Source organism: Aulonocara stuartgranti, assembly GCF_965226115.1.
Source record: "Aulonocara stuartgranti genome assembly, chromosome: 7".
NCBI lineage: Eukaryota > Metazoa > Chordata > Actinopteri > Cichliformes > Cichlidae > Aulonocara > Aulonocara stuartgranti.
In genome coordinates, this window is record NC_138945.1 from 40,098,745 (window position 1) to 40,118,215 (window position 19,471).

At 43.8% G+C, this 19,471-nt stretch overlaps 1 protein-coding gene across 3 annotated transcripts in view; it reads left to right on the top strand.

Moving 5' to 3' along the window:
* Nucleotides 1-12,963: 12,963 nt before the first annotated feature.
* The window catches only part of LOC309712217 (scavenger receptor cysteine-rich type 1 protein M130-like), a 66,539-nt gene continuing 60,031 nt past the window's right edge, over nucleotides 12,964-19,471 (top strand). For all 3 annotated transcript variants that reach the window (XM_082542860.1, XM_082542862.1, XM_082542861.1), the window contains exon 1: nucleotides 12,964-13,686. The gene's annotated coding sequence lies outside the window, so the exon portion shown is untranslated. The remainder of the gene's footprint in view (nucleotides 13,687-19,471) is intronic.

A 19,471-nucleotide genomic window follows, 5' to 3' on the forward strand; every position in this document is an offset into this window, starting at 1 on the left:
AATTAAAAAGGGTAAATTTAACTAGGAAGGAATAAAATATAAATTAAGGTTAAAAATGAAATAACTGTACAACACAAATTAGAATGAAGGGTAAATTTAACTGGGAAGAATAAGATAAAATATATAAATTAAAGTTGAAAATAAAATAACTGTACAACAAAATACACAATACACAATATAGAACTATATAAGAATGTATGAAGAAATCTAAATCTAAATAAATATATACACAATAACAGCAGCTGTACAAGTATTAACCGGAAATGAAGAATATAGTGACCAGTGTTGTGCAAAAACAAAGTCCAGAAAGTCCAGTGTGTGTGTAAGAACCATATGTGTGGGTCAGTACTGTGAGGTGGTGTGATTGAGAGACCGTATCGCCTGCGGGAAGAAGCTCCTCCTCAGTCTCTCTGTGTTGGTCTTCAGGGAGCGGAATCGCTTTCCTGACCTCAACAGAGAGAACAGTCTGTTGTTGGGATGGCTGAGGTCCTTCACGATCTTCCTGGCCTTGGTCCAGCACCGCCTGCTGTAGATTGAGTGCAGGTCAGGGAGCTCGGAGCGGATGGTGCGCTCAGCTGACCGCACAACCCTCTGTAGAGCTCGTCTGTCCTGCATGGTGCTGTTCCCGAACCAGGTTAAGATGTTTCCCGCCAGGATGCTCTCTATGGTGCACGAGTAAAAGTTCCTGAGCACCTTGGAGGGCAGTTGGAAGTCTCTCAAGCGTCTGAGGTGGTAGAGACGCTGTCGGGCCTTTTTCACCACGGTGTTGATGTGACAGGACCATGACAGGTCCTGCGTGATGTGAACTCCGAGGTATTTGAAGCTGTCCACTCTCTCCACTGGGCACTCGTTGATGACGGGGGTCTGGTAGTTCCTCTCCTGCTTAGTGCTGAAGTCCACTATCAGCTCCTTTGTCTTACTGACGTTTAGAAGGAGGTTGTTCCTCTGGCACCAGTTCTCCAGATTCCTAATCTCCTTCAGGTAGGCCGTCTCGTTGTTATCAGAGATCAGGCCCACCACGACGGTGTCGTCAGCAAACTTGATGATGGTGATGGAGCTGGTAGTGGCCACACAGTCATATGTGTACAAAGAGTACAGCAGGGGGCTCAGAACACACCCCTGGGGGGCTCCAGTGCTGAGAGTGGTGGAGGCTGAGACATGTCCGCCCATCCTTACTGCCTGTGGTCTGCCAGTTAGGAAGTTGGAGATCCACTGACACATAGATGAGCTGAGTCCCAGATGCTCCAGCTTGGTGGTGAGTGTGGAGGGAATTATGGTATTAAATGCAGAGCTGTAGTCTATGAAGAGCATTTTAACATAATTCCCCCTTCTAGTGTCCAAGTGAGTGAGTGATGTGTGGAGGAGATGAGAGATGGCATCGTCTGTGGAACGATTTGGACGGTAAGCGAACTGTAGTGGGTCCAGTGTGTCTGGTAGTGAAGAAATGATGAAGTCTCTGACCAGGCGTTCAAAGCACTTCATCACTACTGAGGTGAGGGCTACAGGGCGATAGTCATTGAGAGAAGCAGGGTGGGGTTTCTTCGGGACAGGAACAATGATGGACTCTTTGAAGCATGTGGGGATCACCGACTGAGATAAAGAGATGTTGAATATCTCAGTGAACACAGGAGCTAGCTGGTATGCGCAGTCTCTGAGGATACGACCTGGGATGCCGTCTGGTCCTGCTGCTTTCCTGGTGTTCACTCTCTTGAAGGCTCTCCTTACTTCATGCTCGGAGATGACGAGCACGTTTCCGGTGCTGGCAGTATCTTCCTGTCCGCAGCCGTTAGCACCGCTAACACTAGCATTGTTGGAGACCTTAGCTGCAGCCTCGAAGCGAGCATAGAAAGTGTTCAGCTTGTCTGCCAGAGTCACGGCCGCGTTCGTCATACCGGTTGTTGGTGCTTTATAGTCCGTTATTGTCCTTAGTCCCCGCCACAGGCTCCTAGAGTCACTCTGTTGGAGTTGTGACTCTAGTTTCCTCCCGTAGCGCTGCTTCGCCTCTTTCACCGCCCTCCGCACGTTATATGACGCGGCTTTGTACGGGTCCATGTCCCCCGTCATGAGTCCCGTGTTGTAGGCAGCGGTGCGGGATCTCAGAGCGTCGCGGATGGTTTTATCCACCCACGGCTTCTGGTTGGGAAACGTTGTGATAGTCTTTGTCTCCACGGTATCATCCGCTAGTTTCCCGATGAATCCCACAACCGCTTCCATAAACACGTTGACGTCATCGTCGGAGCTGTTTCTGAACATGCCCCAGTCTGCGTCATCGAGTGCGTCCTGTAACGCGGCCACCGATTGATCCGTCCAGCGCGCGACCTTCCTCTGAACCGGAACTTCCTGTTTCAGCCTTTGTTTGTATTTTGGCATGAGGAAGATGGCGGCGTGATCAGATTTGCCAAACGGGGGGCGGGATTGTGCCTTGTAGCCGTCCTTGACCGTAGTGTAGCAGTGGTCCAGTGTCCTTTCACCCCTGGTGGGGCAGGTGATGTGTTGATAAAAGTTCGGCGCTGCGCGTTTGAGGTTGGCGCTATTAAAGTCCCCCGTCACAATAAGCGCAGCGTCCCGGTGTTGTGTCTGGTGCTGTGTGAGTGCCTCATGCAGCTCGCATAAGGCGGTGACCGTGTCCGCTTGTGGTGGAATATAAACGGCACTTACAATGACCGATGTAAATTCCCGAGGTAGATAAAAAGGACGACACATGATGGACAGTAGTTCCAGATTTGGTGTGCAGGAGCGTGTGAGAGGAACAACGTTCGCACTGTTGCACCAGTTGTTGTTCACCATTAAACACACGCCGCCTCCCCTTGACTTCCCCGAGTCCCGTGTCCTGTCCATGCGGTGAACCGAGAAGAACTCGGCCGGCTGGATGGCGTGGTCCGGCACCGCTGGGTTCAGCCATGTCTCGGTGAAGCAGAGGAGATTGCAGTCCCGAATGTCTCTCTGGAACTTTATCCTGGCCCTGAGGTCGTCAAGCTTGTTCTCCAGTGACTGGACGTTGGCGAGCAGGATGCTAGGCAGAGGTGTGAGGTGTGCACGAGCTCTGAGCCTGTTCCTGACGCCGGCTCGCTTCCCTCTAGGCCGCCGCCGCTTCCCTTTGTTCTCCCTCGAGATCTCACTCGGCCAGCTCGGATCCGGAGTTAAAAACTTCGAATTGTGAGTACATTGTATACCAATAGAAACAAGAGTGTCACTGTCATACCTAATGTACCCAATGGTGATGATTTTGCCGATTTAGAAACGCTGAAAACTAACTTAAAAAACAAAGACAAAGAAAAAGTGGTCGGAGCAGTCGTGACGGCAGCCGACCTCACCGGCGCCATCTTATTCATCCTCATCTTATTTCTCCTCAGCTAACAGCGCTTCCACTGGCTGACTTCAGAGCAGAATGTGAAGACTGTCCTGAATTAACAAAACTAAGACAGATCGTTCTTTCGGGCTGGCCGAAAGTAAGAAAATCCTTACCAGATGATGTCAAACCCTACTTCCTGGTCCGACATGAACTGGCAGCAGAGTCACCGCTGATATTTAGAGGAACACGGCTGATTGTTCCCAAATCTCTGCGAGGAAAAGTAGTGCACCTAGCCCATGAAGGACATCAAGGCATGGTCCGAACCAAACAACGCCTGAGAGATCTATATTGGTGGCCAAACATGGATGAACTGGTCCACGAAATATTGTCCACATGCACAACCTGCCAATCGTGTGACAAGACTGCAGCTGTTTCACCTGCACCGTTACAACCCATCAAATTCCCAGAGGGTCCGTTTCAACATGTTGCTGTCGACATTGTTGGTCCGTTTGAACAAGGAACCTATGACTGCAGGTTTGCCATCACACTAGTTGACTATTTCAGTAAGTGGCCTGAAGTCGCATTCACACCAAACGCCTCAACTGCGACAGTGATTGCATTCCTGACTTCCATTTTCGCCCGTGAAGGAAACCCTCATGAAATTACAACTGATAATGGTCCGCAGTTCACCTCAGCTGCCTTTGCTGAGTTTCTCGCTGAAAGGGGCATAAAACACATCAGGACAAGCGTTTATCATCCTCAAGCAAATGGATGTGTGGAGCGCTTTAATAGAGTACTGAAGGACTCCATACAGACAGCACAAGCTACTCAGCGACCATGGAAAACTGTGGTTACAGAACTGCTTCAAAGTTATCGAGCGACTCCCCACGCTACAACCGGTGAGTCCCCTTTCCAGCTCCTCAGAGGAAGAGCCATGCGGACTAAACTCAACATTCTGCCACCACCAAAGGATGCTGGACAATATGACCACATCAGATCCAAAGTGACATTGACACAGAAAAGAAGTGCACTTTATACAGACAGAAAGAGAGGTGCTAAACCTACTAAAGTGACTGTGGGTGCGTCAGTGAGAGTACGAAAGCCATTCCATGTGGGAAAAGGAGAGCCACAATACACCAAGCCGCTGGAGGTACAGCAGCAGACGGGTGAGAGTTCTTTCATCCTCAGCGATGGGAGAAGATGGAATGCAGCACGTCTCTCACTTGTCCCAGAGAACTCAAAACACACACAAAGAGCTGATACAGAGACAGAAAACATCAGCTCAGCACAGACTGCTACACGTCCCACACTGCAGAGGGACAGACAACCACCAAGATGGACAAAAGACTTTGTTATGAAATAGTTCAGAGGTAAAAAGAAAGGAGAAATATGCAGATGTGAGAAATGACTGTGAAGGGAAAGTGCATTTGAGTTTCATTAGTTATCTTTAATTCCAGCTGTGACTTCTGATAAGCTGAGAAGAGGGCACATGGTTGTTACTGTTGATTCAGGGTTGATCCGGGGCACGTTTACTTTGCCATTACAGTTCTTTTATCAGGATATATATAATACTGTTCTGAAGTTACTAATTCCCTCAAAAGTAAAGGCTGTCGAATGGTTCATGTTGTGCTACAAGGGAAAGAGTATTATTTGAGAAAAGGGGGAGATGTTGTGTTACAAGGTTCTATAATAAGGGAAGAAAATTAGTACATGCTGTTACCCTGTCAGACCAGGGGTGTCGCTAATGAGGCTGGGTAAGAGAAAGAGGAGAAGAAGAAAGTAGAGAGCGAGAACAAGATGGAGCTCCGCTGTAAAGCCTAAAATAAAGTGTTGAACCCAGACGTCGCCTCCGCTGCCTGATTACACACCCAACACAGTGCAAAGTATTTCTGAGTGATTACCTTTCATAAACATTTCTGCCCTGATGACTGAGATCTCTTCTTCCACAGGACACGAGTGTTTGATGAGGAAGAAAAAAGATCATACGCTCTACATTTCTTAGGGGGCCCGGAGGCCAGTACATAGATGTAGACCCAAATGCAGGTACAGGTACAGGGAGCAATGGTAAGGTTTTTTCAAGACTCTTTGTTTAGCTAACACAAGAGAAAGAAAACATAGGAAGGAGCTTGCTAGAACAACTCTCAGGTGCACTGTGAACAAAGGGAGAGGTTGATTAGTAATGGGCTGGGAAGGTGGAGAGTAAATGGAGAGACAGATGGTATAATGGCTTACATAGCAGGTGGAACGCTAAGGTTTGAGGGGAGGTGCAGAGGACCGGGTGAGTGTCCAGTAACAGGTGTAAGCGGAGAGTGTCCAACCTGGTAAATCCAGTGATCCAGAACAGTGGTAGGCAGGAGGGTAGGAATTTGAGGAATTGTTAGCCTGTGGACTTGAAGAAGTTCCAGAGTGGTGACTAGCATCCAGGTAGGTATGCAACTTTAGTTAGTGCATAGGGAGAATATGTGAGCACAAGAAAAACAAGGTAAGTCAAGCAATGACTTCTCGCAAAAAAAAATCATGGTTTTAGTAACGCAGTAACGCAGTGTGCTTACGGGAAAGTAAAGTGATCTAATTACCTTTTTTGCAATAGTAATCCCTTACTTTACTCGTTACTCGAAAAAGATAATCGGATTACAGTAACGTGTTACTGCCCATCTCTGCACCCAGGAGAGGAAACAGGAACGTCATGGAAAAATAATGACTCACTCAGAACATTACCACCTTCATATTTTGTCATTAGTCTGTATATCCATATACAAAATACAATAAAGTTAAGTGTTGGATTCATTTTGTTTTTGTTTTTGGAACTAAAAAGACAAACTGAAGCTGTACCTTTAACCCCGACCTGCTGTCACAGTTTTATATTCTTTTCTTTCATTTTATTGAATTCTTATTTTCTTCTCTTTGACTTGTTCAATCAGTCAGTCACAGGGAGATTTTTGAGATTTCTGGTGTAAATATCTCATAAAAGCCATGCAGGGTCACTCTAATCAAAACCTCAGACTCAAACATCTCTACATCCTCTACAGTGAAACATCACGTTCACTCCACAAGACACGACATCCACAGCTGCAGGTTAGACCAAGTATAGTTGTAACACCTCAAATAACTCATGTGCAGATCCAGATCTCTCATTTTTGTTTTGCACATGTATACTAGCATCCTCTTTGACTGTGGAAAAGTCTATGGCACAGGTGTCAAACTCCAGGCCTTGAGGGCCGGTTTCCTGCAGGTTTTAGATGTGTCCTTGATCCAACACAGCTGATTTAAATGGCTAAATCACCTCCTCAACATATCTTGATGTTCTCCAGAGGCCTGGTAATAAACTAATCATTTGATTCAGGTGTGTTGACCCAGAGTGATATCTAAAACCTGCAGGACACTGGCCCTCGAGTTTGACACCCATGGTCTATGGGTTTGTCCGATCTGAACGAATAAAGTTACGTTGAAACCAAGCACACCATTGTTTTTCTTGTGACATTACCAATACGTTTGATGTGTCACATGGCCCTCTTCCTATTGAAAAACCAAAAGTTGTATCCAGGATGGCCGACTTCTAAATGGTCACCATGGTCACCACCAATCTTGAGGAGTTTGCCCCCTCACATATACTAATGTGCCACAAACAGGACTTTAATATCACCAACCATTCCCATGTTATTACGGTGTATCCATATAAATGGCCCACCCTGTAGAAGACCTCAAAATCTATTGAGGAGGGAAGGTCCGAGTAGTTGAGCATTCCTGTTGATATCTGTGCCCAATACATGAAAAAGAAAAGAGAGCTTATTGAGCAGTGTTCTGCTTTCTGCTGTTTTGGGTTAAGCTGAAACTGAAACTCTTCACATAAGCCATTTCTCTGCAGATGATCTGTTAGCTGTTTGACAACTACTCTTTGAAGAATTTTTTAGACAAAAGGAATTTAAAAATGTGTTTATGCATTATCAAAAAAAGTTTTTCATGCATTCCTGGTTTAAAATTATTCATATTAATTAATTAAATTAATAAAACTGAAAATAACAATGTATAGAAATCTATCTGACTTGAGCCCTTTTTTATTTAATACTATAATTTTAAATGACAAAAAAATAACTGCATTTAATATTTAATATTTTGTTTGATTTTTTTGTACGTCACACCATAGAACACATTTGGGTTATAACCAGTGTTGGTCAAGTTACTTGAAAAAAGTAATCAGTAACTACTTACTGATTACTTCCCCCAAAAAGTAATCCCATTACTTTACTGATTACTTATTTTCAAAAGTAATTAATTACTTAGTTACTTAGTTACTTTTTAAAAACACAATTTACAACCTGAATAGGTGATAAAGCGATAGATCTTTCATCCCAATTCTACTTTTTCTACATAATCCATCATAAAAAATGTAATCAAATGGAAAAGTCTCTTTTTTAAAACTTGTTTTATTAGTTTTAATCTTTTAACTTTATGGATCAAGCAAAAATTTAATTATATGCACCATTCTCTGACTGGAAGAAATTTGTTTAACATTTAAACCTATTTTCTGCACATTCCAGCACATAAATTATTTTTTTTTGTGTGTGTGTGTGTTTACACTCAGTCTTTCAAATAGATGCAAGTAAAACACAGCAGAAAATAAATAAAGTCAAAGACTCAGCGGTCCTTTTGCTCAATTTTCACCTGTAAAGCAGGCTGCACGCTCATACTCTCTCCCGCACTCGATATATGATCCACTGTTGATCTGCACACAGCTCTTGTCACGAACGTCGCACTCGCTTACGTCACTGTCATGAGACATTCTTGCAAAAAAAAATCATGGTTTTAGTAACGCAGTAACGCAGCGTTCCTACAGGAAAGTAACGGTAATCTAATTACCGTTTTTGCAATAGTAATCCCTTACTTTACTCATTAGAAACTGTAAATAAATTGGCAATAAACAGTAATTTTCACAAATATTAGAAAATGTTTTTTATCAGTTCTAAAATTATCTTTTCTAAAAATGATGATTTTACATGTACCAATATAATTAATATAAAGGGCTACTCTGTTACAGCTCATTTGTCAACTACTATAATAACTGAGCAACATTTGAACTATTTCAGGGTTTTCTGTTGAATTGTGAAATTCACTACATCCGCAGAGATGTCAATTACTGCTGAAGGTAGATGAGTTTAAATATCTGGGGGCAACCATCCAAACATAAGAGGGGAAGAAGAGAGGTGGAGGCAGGGTGGAGTGTCAGGGGGGACTTATGACAGAAGGAGAGCAGCAAAAGAAAAAAGGAAGTTACAAAAAGTGAGTCTGAAAAAAGAAGCAAGAGAGCAAAGCTGGGTGCGTTTTCTTTTAAACTATTAAATACTTCAACTAATGCAGATGGTTAATCAAATAACATCATCAAAATAAAACTCTACCTAGAAGCTGGTCTAAACAAAAGAAGTCAGAACAGTTAAATGATCAGCAGCCTCCTCGACACAGAGCACAAGGAAGCAGCTGTACAGTGCCGTACGTGCAGTACAGAGACTGACTGTGTCCCAAAACCTCAGCCGCATCCTTCAGAGAACCCAGCCTTTGCGGTCGAAGTGGGCTGGGTCCTTTGCAGACCAAGAAGGCAAGAAGTGAGAGGCTGTGAAACTGGACGGTCTAGCCCTCAGATTTGCATCACCAGCTGACTCAGTTTAGTTTAACAAACTCAGCCGTCTGCTCCTTGCTATCTAAAATATAACAGGATACTGGAGTAAATTCTCGACCATCTCACACTTCTGTTTAATCAGTTTTCTGTTTGACATTTATTCAGCTGTGTGAATTAATAAAGTTTTATTTAATCTAAACTAACTTTAATCTCAGCCAAACAGATTTACTCAGGGACAAATAAAACACTGAGAAAAAGCCAAACGATAACCTTTTTAAGTTATCTAGATGACTTGTATATCATGTTTAACCTAATTAGCGAAAGACGGGGGGGGGGGGGGGGGGGGGGGGGGGGGTTGACAACGATGTGCCTGTTCTCACCGGCTCTAGTCATATTTGAAGTTTACACACCTACATCATCGCCTAAAAATTTTTTTAAAGTTTATTTTGTGAACCAGAAAGAGTAATAAGAGTAATATTAAAAGTAAGTTGCTGCCACCATTGTTGGAAACTGGAATTGGCTGGGCTGTGCTATGAATTCTGGGATAGGTTGGGCCATGAAGGATACACCCGACTCTTCCTTCAAATTCAGGGAAATGAAGGACGCATTTGTCGGCCACATTTGGAGCAGCCTTCACATTGGGACAACCTTTGTTGCATTACTGCAACGTAATTGGTCTACAAACGCAGGCTCCGAAGGATACAGCCTAATTCAGGGTCTGCATCCCTCAAAGTCACATCTGAAGCTTATCAAACTTTTGATTTCCATGTGTGACAACTGCAAGTGTCCAGAGTGAGGACAGACTGAGGGACCCACTGCTGCACATCATCTGTGAGGCTTTGCACCCCTGATGATCCACCAGGACAAACTCAGCAGTGTGTGAGGAAGAGGAGGAGGAAGAGCCAGCAGCAGCTGACAGATGGAGAGAATAGATAGACTGTTCCCTGTTTGTGAAGGACTGCTAGGAAAGTTTAAATAACTAATTGTCTGTCCTGAATCAGTCTTATTAGGTAATATTCAAATAATTTTATCATTCCAGTGTTTTCAGTGTGGGAGAAAGTACTCAGGGCCTTCAAGTTACACACTATGAAAGGCAGCAACAAGTTTAATATCCAGAAACCTAAAGTACGTATCAGCAGCAGAATGGACCTAAAAATAAATGTTTGTTTCAGTTCTATGAAGGTTTGAGTATTTTGGATCAGTAGCACTGCTGTGTTTGTTGCATCATATTGCTGTAATTGTTTATATGCTTTATATATTCTGAGGTAAGTTGATCTATAGTGTTACATCATATTCTATAAGGATGTTATGTGTTTGTATACTTTCTGCCCAGTTTGACCCATTTAGCAGAAGCCAGCCTGTTTAAGGCTCTGATATCTATTCTGTATGACTTAAAGCAGTTATGACATGGTCTGATTTTCTCACCCAATAAAGGAATGTTTAATATATCAGTCTACTCTTCATTCTATCAGGAATAGTTTTCACAGCTCGTACATTTTCATATATGTAAGCACTGAGCCAAATTTAGTAATGCAAAGATATTAAAAGAACAATATTTGTGTCCTGTTTATTATACATCTATATATACACTGTAAAAGATACTTGTCTTTGAGTGAAGATTTAAATAACTGCAACTTAAATCTTTACTTAAGCTCATTATTTGAAACCGAGTTCAAATTCAAATTGATATTTTACCCCAAATATAAAATTTTACATGCATATTATATAGAGATTGAAAATGTGACGTCATTCAGGGGTAAAACCGCAAAGGATTCTGGAAACTCGTGGCAAGAGGTACTAGCGCACGCAGGCTTTCAATTGAAATCAGTCACACAGCGATAAAAAGAAACACAAAAATGGCAAGAAGCCGTTGTATTATTAACTGCAATAGCCGGTCGCATGACAGCCACGGGAAGCCGACGGGTAAAGAGATCGGTTGTTATCGGATTACGACGTTTAAGAGAAATTGTTCGAGCCATGTTTCCGAAGTAACAAAGAGGCGACGGATGGCCTGGATTGCTGCCATTCAAAGACCAAATATAACGTCCCAGAACACTCCAGCTCACAGGTTAGTTTGCTCCAAGCATTTACACGAAGGTCAGAGTTTTGTAGTAGTTAATATGTCATTTTTCTTAACATAATTGGTGATATAGGTTACAAGCAAGTCTGGCGCTGAACAGAAATTGTCGCGCTATGCTCCTTTGTTTATTGTGCATAAATAGTGAATTGTCCTGACATGATATTGTGTTTCACTTCTGTTATTATGGTACATTGACAAAAACATATACTTTTATTCACAGGATAAAACAGGTTTTTTGTATCACTAATTGCCCAGTACGATTACAGCATACAATATTATTGTCACTGCTACATTTCTGTAATGCGAACCAGAAATTATTTCCACTACTAATTAATTACCGTTGAGCTCAAAGGTCCTATTAATAAACGGTTAACAAATGTGTATTTATGACGACGATTTGTGAGACTGGTAAACTTATGATACGTACGATGGTCTTTCGTTCTACACGGTGCATTTCAAGGGCCTGTACCCATCCGTCGGTAAACTGTCGTCAGTAAAGATAGCTGACTTCATCTAACTAGCAAATGTTGTCCAGGCTACGTTGGTGATGCAGTTTTTTTTAATGTGTATGATATTTTTGTCATGCAATTTTAAAGCCGGTCCTACAACCGCATCCAAGAATAACATGCAGCTTATCTCAGAACTGTCGGTGAAAACTATTCTTGGAGCTAGGTTTAATAGAGCTGTATTTTAAAGAGGTGCAATTTCACAATTTGTGTATATTTTCTAAGTTCACTATTTCGTCATGTGTTGAGAAAAACACAGATTTAAAAATTACATGGTCTAATATTTACATTTAGCATAACTGCAACATGCTTTTTTCCAGTGTGTGAATGGGTGGATGACTGGATATGTAAAGCGCTTTGGGGTCCTTAGGGACTAGTAAAGCGCTATACAAATACAGACCATTTACCATTTTTTTTTTTTTTTTAAAGACTCGAAAGGACTTGAAATTCAAAATTTCAGACTTGTGACTTGACTCGGACTTTTACACCAGTGACTTGAGACTCGACTCTGACTTGCCTGACATTACTTGAGACTTGACTTGAGACTTGAGGATAAAGACTTGAGACTTACTTGAGACTTGCAAAACAATGACTTGGTCCCACCTCTGGTTCCTGTGCTACTGCGAGTGTAAATACTGCTCCTCCCCCCTCTGCTCAGCACAAGCACAAGGCTCACGTGCAGAGTGAAGCGACAAAAAGTGCAAGAGAGAGTGTGAGAGGGAAAAGAAACAAAAACAAAAAAACACAGCTCCCAATAAGGAGATTTCACTTCAATGCGTCGGCTCTAAGACGCATTGGTTCGCTACCGACACATAACTAATACAAACTCTGAAGCACGTAAAACTCCAAAACACGTGAAACCTCCAAAACAGATACAAATTCCAAAACACAATGGAGGTGTTCCAGGATGCTAGGGGTAGTGTTGAGCTTTGGTTACCTAGTGGCTACACAAGCCAGGACGTATAGGAATATATATGAGTGTTTGTGTATAAATACACACACAATAGACATATGCTTCCAATTGTGTAATTTAAGTGATCTAGGTAGCTCTGTTTTGGAAGTTCAGTTAGCGCTAGTAACGTGTTTTGGAGTTTATACGTGCTTTGTCTCTAGGGGCCACCATATATATTTATATAAACATATATAAATAAAACCACATTTGTTTACATTAGTAATTCCTTTGGTGCACAATTTTATATTGTTGTCGATAATAAATTAATTAAAACAACAAAACAACCCAAAGAGCCAGTTGGGAGCTGAAAGAGCCGGCTCTTTTTAGTGAGCCGACCCGAAAGAGCCGGTTCTCTAGAAAGAGCCGGAATTCCCATCACTATCTGACACTGGAGCTCTTCTCTCTCTGGCATGTTTGCTAAGTAGAAACAGCTGCTCAGAGAGGTGGTACCAAAGGCTGGACAGAGGGCAGGACCCACCCACACAGCCAAACACCACAGCAGGCTCTGCTAGAGCCATAACAGACAGTAGTGAGAGCTGCTGTGATGTGTGGCTTGGAGACAGTTGCACTGACAAAAAGACGGAAGGGCGAGCTGAAGATTTAGATATGAGTTCATCAGAGGGACAGCTCAGAGTCAGAGAGGCTGAAAGGGTCTGGACATGTGCAGAGCAGGGAGGGAGGAAATACTGGAAAAAGGATGATGAAGATGGACGTGCCAGGCAGCAGGAAGAAAGACAGCTGAGAGTCTGAAACAAGAGAAAGTTGCTACTGGCTGAGGCTGAATGTGTTCTTTCTTCTCAGCTTGGATGCTCTGTTTCATTCCTGCTGATGAAACCTTCATAGGATCAGCCTTTGTTTTCTCTCAGAGCTCCAACCAGCACCATCAGCAGCTGTTTGACATCAGAGGCAAAAATAAAACCATGAAGCTATTCCTTCAGAGAACCTCAATACTTTAAGAAAGGGGTGCAAAATGCACAGCCATCCATTCAAACGTTCTGCTGAGGCTCAGATGACACACTATATACGTCTCACATAGTTTCAGTGGGTGGTGCTTTTATATTTCTGCTGCAGTGTGAACAGACAGGTCCACAGCACAGCGGTCTGAGGAAGGAAGCGAGCAGTGCAGACAGAGACAGAACAGACAAAATACAAGACTGATCTGTGAAGCAGCTCTGTCCTCTACAAAGCTCTGCTCTGAATATCTGAGTCTGTTTGCTGATCTCTTTTCCTTGAATCCTTCCACGGGTGAGTCCTTAAACTGTTTGGTTGTTTTTCAGGTTTAATTGTGTTTCTGTGTTCCCATATGGTTCCCACAGTTAATCCATCACTCCTCTGGGACTGAAGCAACAGATTACAGTTACTGAAACAGTGTTGATGTTTTTGTAGACTATTTTTTACAAACTGGCATTTAATTACTTTACTTTGTAATATTTAAACTGATGCTTATTAAACTTCTGTGCGGCTTAAATTGCAGCAGTCAGAGAAAAAAAAAGGCAAAGGAACACCAAAGCAAACATTAAGTAAGAGGAAATTCATGGCAGTAGGTCAGATTCTTATAAATGTTAAACTATAAAAGGTCTAAATCCATCACTTATAACCATCAATTCTCTAAGTTTGTACTTGATTAAACTTTAGTACATTTTTTACTGTTAACTCCACCAAAATCAAACATGTGGATCTGCTTGTCGACCGTGCAGCTGAAAGAAGCTGAATTCCAAAACAAAATCTTTGCACAGAACAAACCTTCTCAAGAGACCTCAGAGTATTTTCATGTGTAGGTCATTAATTTCCTTTCATGTCAGTAACAGCTGCACAGCTGTGAGGCCAGAACACACAAGCGTGGGCTCAGGGACACTCAGGAAATCTTTAAAACACAATAAATACCTTTATCCTGAAAAATTCCGGTAAGTATTCTCACGTTCATTAAAAACAGTCAGTTAATAACAATCTTAATAAGAATGATGCTACTCAGTAATGAAAAAAATGTTTCTGTTTTTTGCTTTTGGATTCTTGTATTTCTGGTGTTTGGAGTTCTGAGTTTTGTATGACAGCAGTTGTTTCCTGTTGTTTAGTCTCTGTCTCTGCATCATGTTGCTTATCCTGACATTTGCTGTTCTTCCCTGTTTTCTGGACTTTGGATCTTCATTAACCACAATGAAAGTGGATTTTTTTATCAATTCAGTCTGTCACAGACTCTGAATTTGTGACCTCATGAAAGTTTTTGATAAAAAATGTGTGAGTAGAGGCAGAAAGTAAAGTGATGTCATATGTTTTTAAAGTCTATTTTAAATTCCATAATACACTGGAGGGTTTTTTTAGAGCAATTTATCACACCCTGCCATTGTGAAACATTGCAGTAAAACATGGTTGTGAAAGTAAAGTACAATTGTTGTCCTTTAAAGCTTCTCTGGTTTTTAAAACAGTTTGCACATGCATAGCCATATTTTCTTCATCCATTTCATATTTTTGCATTATGCGGCCTTTGTTAAACCCCTCTGTAGCCACTAACTTCCTAAATGTGTTCGGCTGGTGCCAATTGACCATACCTAGCCAGGTTTGGATAAAAGCATACTTGTTTAACACACAGAAGAAACCCCAGTGACAAGCTTGGAGCTTCCTGTTCAGGCTGTAATCACAAGAACATTACGTTACAGCTGTTGACCAATTGCTTTGACAAACCTGTGAGGCAGTAAAAAAATAGGGAAATAGGCATGAAGCAGGTGTGGAGGAGATCAAAACTCCAGACATCCAGAGGCCCCCAGAACACAAGAGACCAAGGAAGACCAACAGAGGGGCAGCTGCGCCACTGTCCCGGAAAGAGCTGAGGAGAGTCCCAGATGAGGGCTCACTCAGCAGCCGCGGAGCAGAAGCCAGGGGGAGTTGCAGTGACGCGCCCGTGAGCTCCGCCGGCAGCCAGCTGCACCTGAGTGACCGAGCCCCAGGCCGAGAGGCCGGGGCACCCCACCTCCGAAGTGGCCCGAGCGAGCCCCAGGCTCCAGGCCCCGATAAGCGGCCGCCAAGGAGTGAGCCGGTGTGTACCTGGACGCCCATCCCCGGACACAAAGAACCACCAACGCACCGATGTCTGAGGGGGTCCGCCACTGGCAGGGGAAGTGGTGGTAGGGGGAGATAGGCCTCCAAACCTTGGAGGGCCTGAGATGTCCCCAGAGAGGTGGCGCCTGACACCCAACCTGACATATAGACACAGACATACAGGCACACACAGATACAAACATCCATTCCCACCCTCATGCTCTCATATGCACTCACTCCACACTCAACCAACGTGGAGACAGACATAAAGAGACGCTGTACACACAATCACACTCCCCAAGCGTACTCTACAAACCGGGTCTAGGTGCCCCCGCCCCTGGAGGGGGGAACTGCACCCAGACCCAGGTGGTGTTTCCCTTTTCCCTGCGGTGGGGGGAGGCAGACCGCCCTGACTCCGCAGCAGCAGGAAGGCTCCACACTCCAGACCGCAGTCGGACGGCCAACTCCTCCTCCTAGCCCCCCTGCTCCAGCAGGTCGCAGAGAACGGGGGTGAGAGAAGACTCCAAACCTCCCTCCACCCGCTCATTGTAGTGTTGATGCATGTGTGTTTTAAGGTGCATTTAAAACCCAGGAGGGCTTGGAGCTACCTGCCAGAGAGCAGCAGGTAAGCGCATGGTCCCTCCTGCTAGCCCTCAATGTCTATGTGTATTTAAAATTGAGAGGTGGGCAACGACGCCAGGGGTGAGGTGTACACCCTGATGGTACTTTGGACTCCGTGTATCGTGCCCACCCCCAAGATCCTATATGTATGTGTAATGAGAGTGTGAGTAATGTGAATGTCTAAGTTGTGGGATAAAATTGAGGCAGAGGCAGCCAGAAGGGGACAGAGGGGAGGGGGGGGGGGGGGGTAGCCTCCTCTGCACCCTGGTGACATACCCCTACTCCAAGGCCCTGCATGTGTGGGTGGTTGTGGTGGAGCGGGAAGAGGGAGGCAGCTGGAGATGGGGAGGGAAGGAAGGGAGGGGCAAGTGACCCCTCCCTGGGGCCAGCTCCCCCGCTGACCCCAGTAGGCACCCCCACACTCCGCGACCCGCCAGGGAAAGGGGGCCCAGGCCCATCCAGACCAGGGCCCAGTGCAGCAGCGCCGCCCGGCCCCACAGAGCCCGGGACAGTCCACCCAACCCCACCACAGAGAAAACTGCACCCACCCCACCATCCACTCGTCTTCCAGACTACATAAGACAATAAACACCCAGGCTGAGATCTTCCTCCACCTCTCCTGTATCTCCCCCTCCTGCAGAGGGAGCTCCTGAGGAGAGGAAAGCTCCTGCAAGGTGTGACAATCTCCCCCACCAGTTGAAGAGCCCCCCAGGTGGCTCGATGCACCGGCGGCACCCTGCTCCAGGGCTGGGCCCCCATGCACCCACCCGCCCACAACTCCGGCAACACACCAAAAAAAAAAAAAAAAAAAAAAAAAAAATAGGGAAGGAGAGCTGCCTGACTGTTGAATGTGGTGTAGCTTGTTGCTCACAAGGGGCTAACTGATTACTGGGCTTCTCTCTCTAATGCTATAGGGTCTTTATCTTACGATATAAAACACCTTGAGCTCACTGTTGTTGTGATCTCATGCTGAAGGCACTCCAATCATGTAGTCAGGAAAACAATATCATCAACAAAGGTATAGAGTATAGATCCACAGTTTTGCTAAACCAGACAGACTATCATGAAAACATTTTGTCACTGCTTAGCGACAAAATACTTATAAGCACCTGAAACAACATCCAAGTTGTAGATACAGGAAGAGGGCGATAGATTGAAGCAGTTAGAACAGGACAACACTATTGACTAGAGATGGACCGATCCGATATTACGTATCGGTATCGGTCCGATACTGACGTAAATTACTGGATATCGGAGAGAAATAAAAAATGTAATCCGATCCATTAAATACTTGTGACATGGCGTAACTCTGCTCATAACCATAGCATGTGGTCACGTGATAGAGGGCTGTGTGTAGCCTCCTACCAAACCAGCATTTCATCTCCGAGGAAGTTATCCCAGAGAGAAGTAAGGCAAGTGTGTAAGTTCATCTCTGAGTGTTCCCACGCATTCCCACGTTAAGCTTAACAACCGATATATGGAGCGACTGCCTCCCCCTCCGTCTCCTGCTGCTACTTCTATCATGAAACTGATCAATGATCAGCTGATTGGCTTTTCTGTCGCAAGTCCGTTTTTCTTGTTTGTTTATGGCCCACTTTGCGCCAGAAAGAGGAAACCAGCGGCTGAACAACAGCAGCACGTTTAAGCTTAATATAACTCATAACTTTTGCACTGTCCACTTCCTGCTGTGACAAAACAAATTTCCCACGTGTGGGACTAATAAAGGTTATCTTATCTTATCTTAATAAGCTGTTGTTAGAATTTATTTAATATTACTTTCTACACCAGGATCTTTTTCTATGTAGCTGACAGCTGGTAACTGTGCAGGGGCGGATCTAGCAAAGTTTAGCCGGGGGGGGGGCGATAGGGCATAAACAGGGAAAAGGGGGCACAAAGACATACTTTTCTTTCTTATTCTCATTTAAAATATCTAGCTTTTAATAAATAATTATCTGAATCTTACACCCAGAGTTTTAATCTGATGTAAAATGTATAGAAGTCCATTACTGTATATAGTAACTATTAAGTCTAATATACCCTAGTAAGCTATAGTACTTTTTCCTTTGGGAAGATACTATCTGTGCAGTCTGCAATTCTCTTGAAGAAAGATGTTAAATCTATTTAATTATTCTTGAAAAATAATTTATTTCTGGGCATTTTTTTTCACACTGCATCAAATTAAAGTTGATTACGTCGATTAAGCATCATGAGGTGGAGGGTGGTTCCCTATTTTTTATTTTTTTATTTTTTGCTGGGAATTTGCAACTCTATTAGTTAGGTTGCTTACTCTTTAAAATACCAGAATAGGGAGGATGGAGTGAGCTCTCTCCACTGAGAGATCACATCACAGCTCTCCTTCATCCTGGGGCAGAACTAGTTTCCTATACCTGAGAGACTCTCCTGGTGTGAATGCTTTCCCCACTTCCTGAGTTACAATCTGTTTAACTGCTTGAATAGGGTGGTGTGAAGCAGCCACCCATGTGGGCTTTATATGGTAAAATAATGTGACCAGTATCAGAATAAGAAACAAGTTCACACTGTGCATCCTCACTTGGCTATTCCCTCACCCTCTTTTGTTCGTGTCCAATCATCTTTGCTTACTGAGAAGAATGAGGATCTAATGCACAGTAAAGAAATTGCCTAAATGTTAAAAAAAATGTGCACAAGTAATTTGTCAGTCAGTTTTAATCAGGGTCCGGGCTCCTTGTGTCTGTGGTGTTTAAAGAGTCATAATTCCATCGCCGATCTCTCCTCCGTTCCAACACTGCTGTAGGTTGAAAGGGGCAGACCACGTCATACACCCCTGTTGTCTTCATCGCAGAATCTCTTCCACCTTTTTTGGATTTTACTGTTTTTCAAAAATCTCCTCATGAGTGAGATTTACCAAAGATCTACCAAAGAGATTCTCTGTTCTGCATAGGCCTGAACCCCCTCAGTGAGATCATTAACAAGACTGGCTACAGATACCAACTACGGAATGGAGCAGTTCTCAGCCACCTCCTGTACATGTATGACATCAAGCTGTATGCCAAGAGTGAACGAGACATTGATTCACTGATCCACACCATGCACCAGGATATACAGCAATAACATTTGAATGCCGTTCAGACTGCAGAAATTAAGTCGGATGATAACAAAAAGAGGGAAGGTAGTCAGAACTGAGGGGATCAAACTACCAGAAGGCAACAATACAGACATAGAGGACAGCTACAAGTACCTCTGGATCCCACAGGCAAATGGGAACCATGAAGAGGTCGCTAGAAAAGCTGCAACCACCAAGTACCTGCAGAGGGTCAGGCAAGTCCTGAGAAGTTAGCTGAACGGTAACACCTACCCGTGATCAGATACCCTGCCGAGATAATACGCTGGCCAAAGG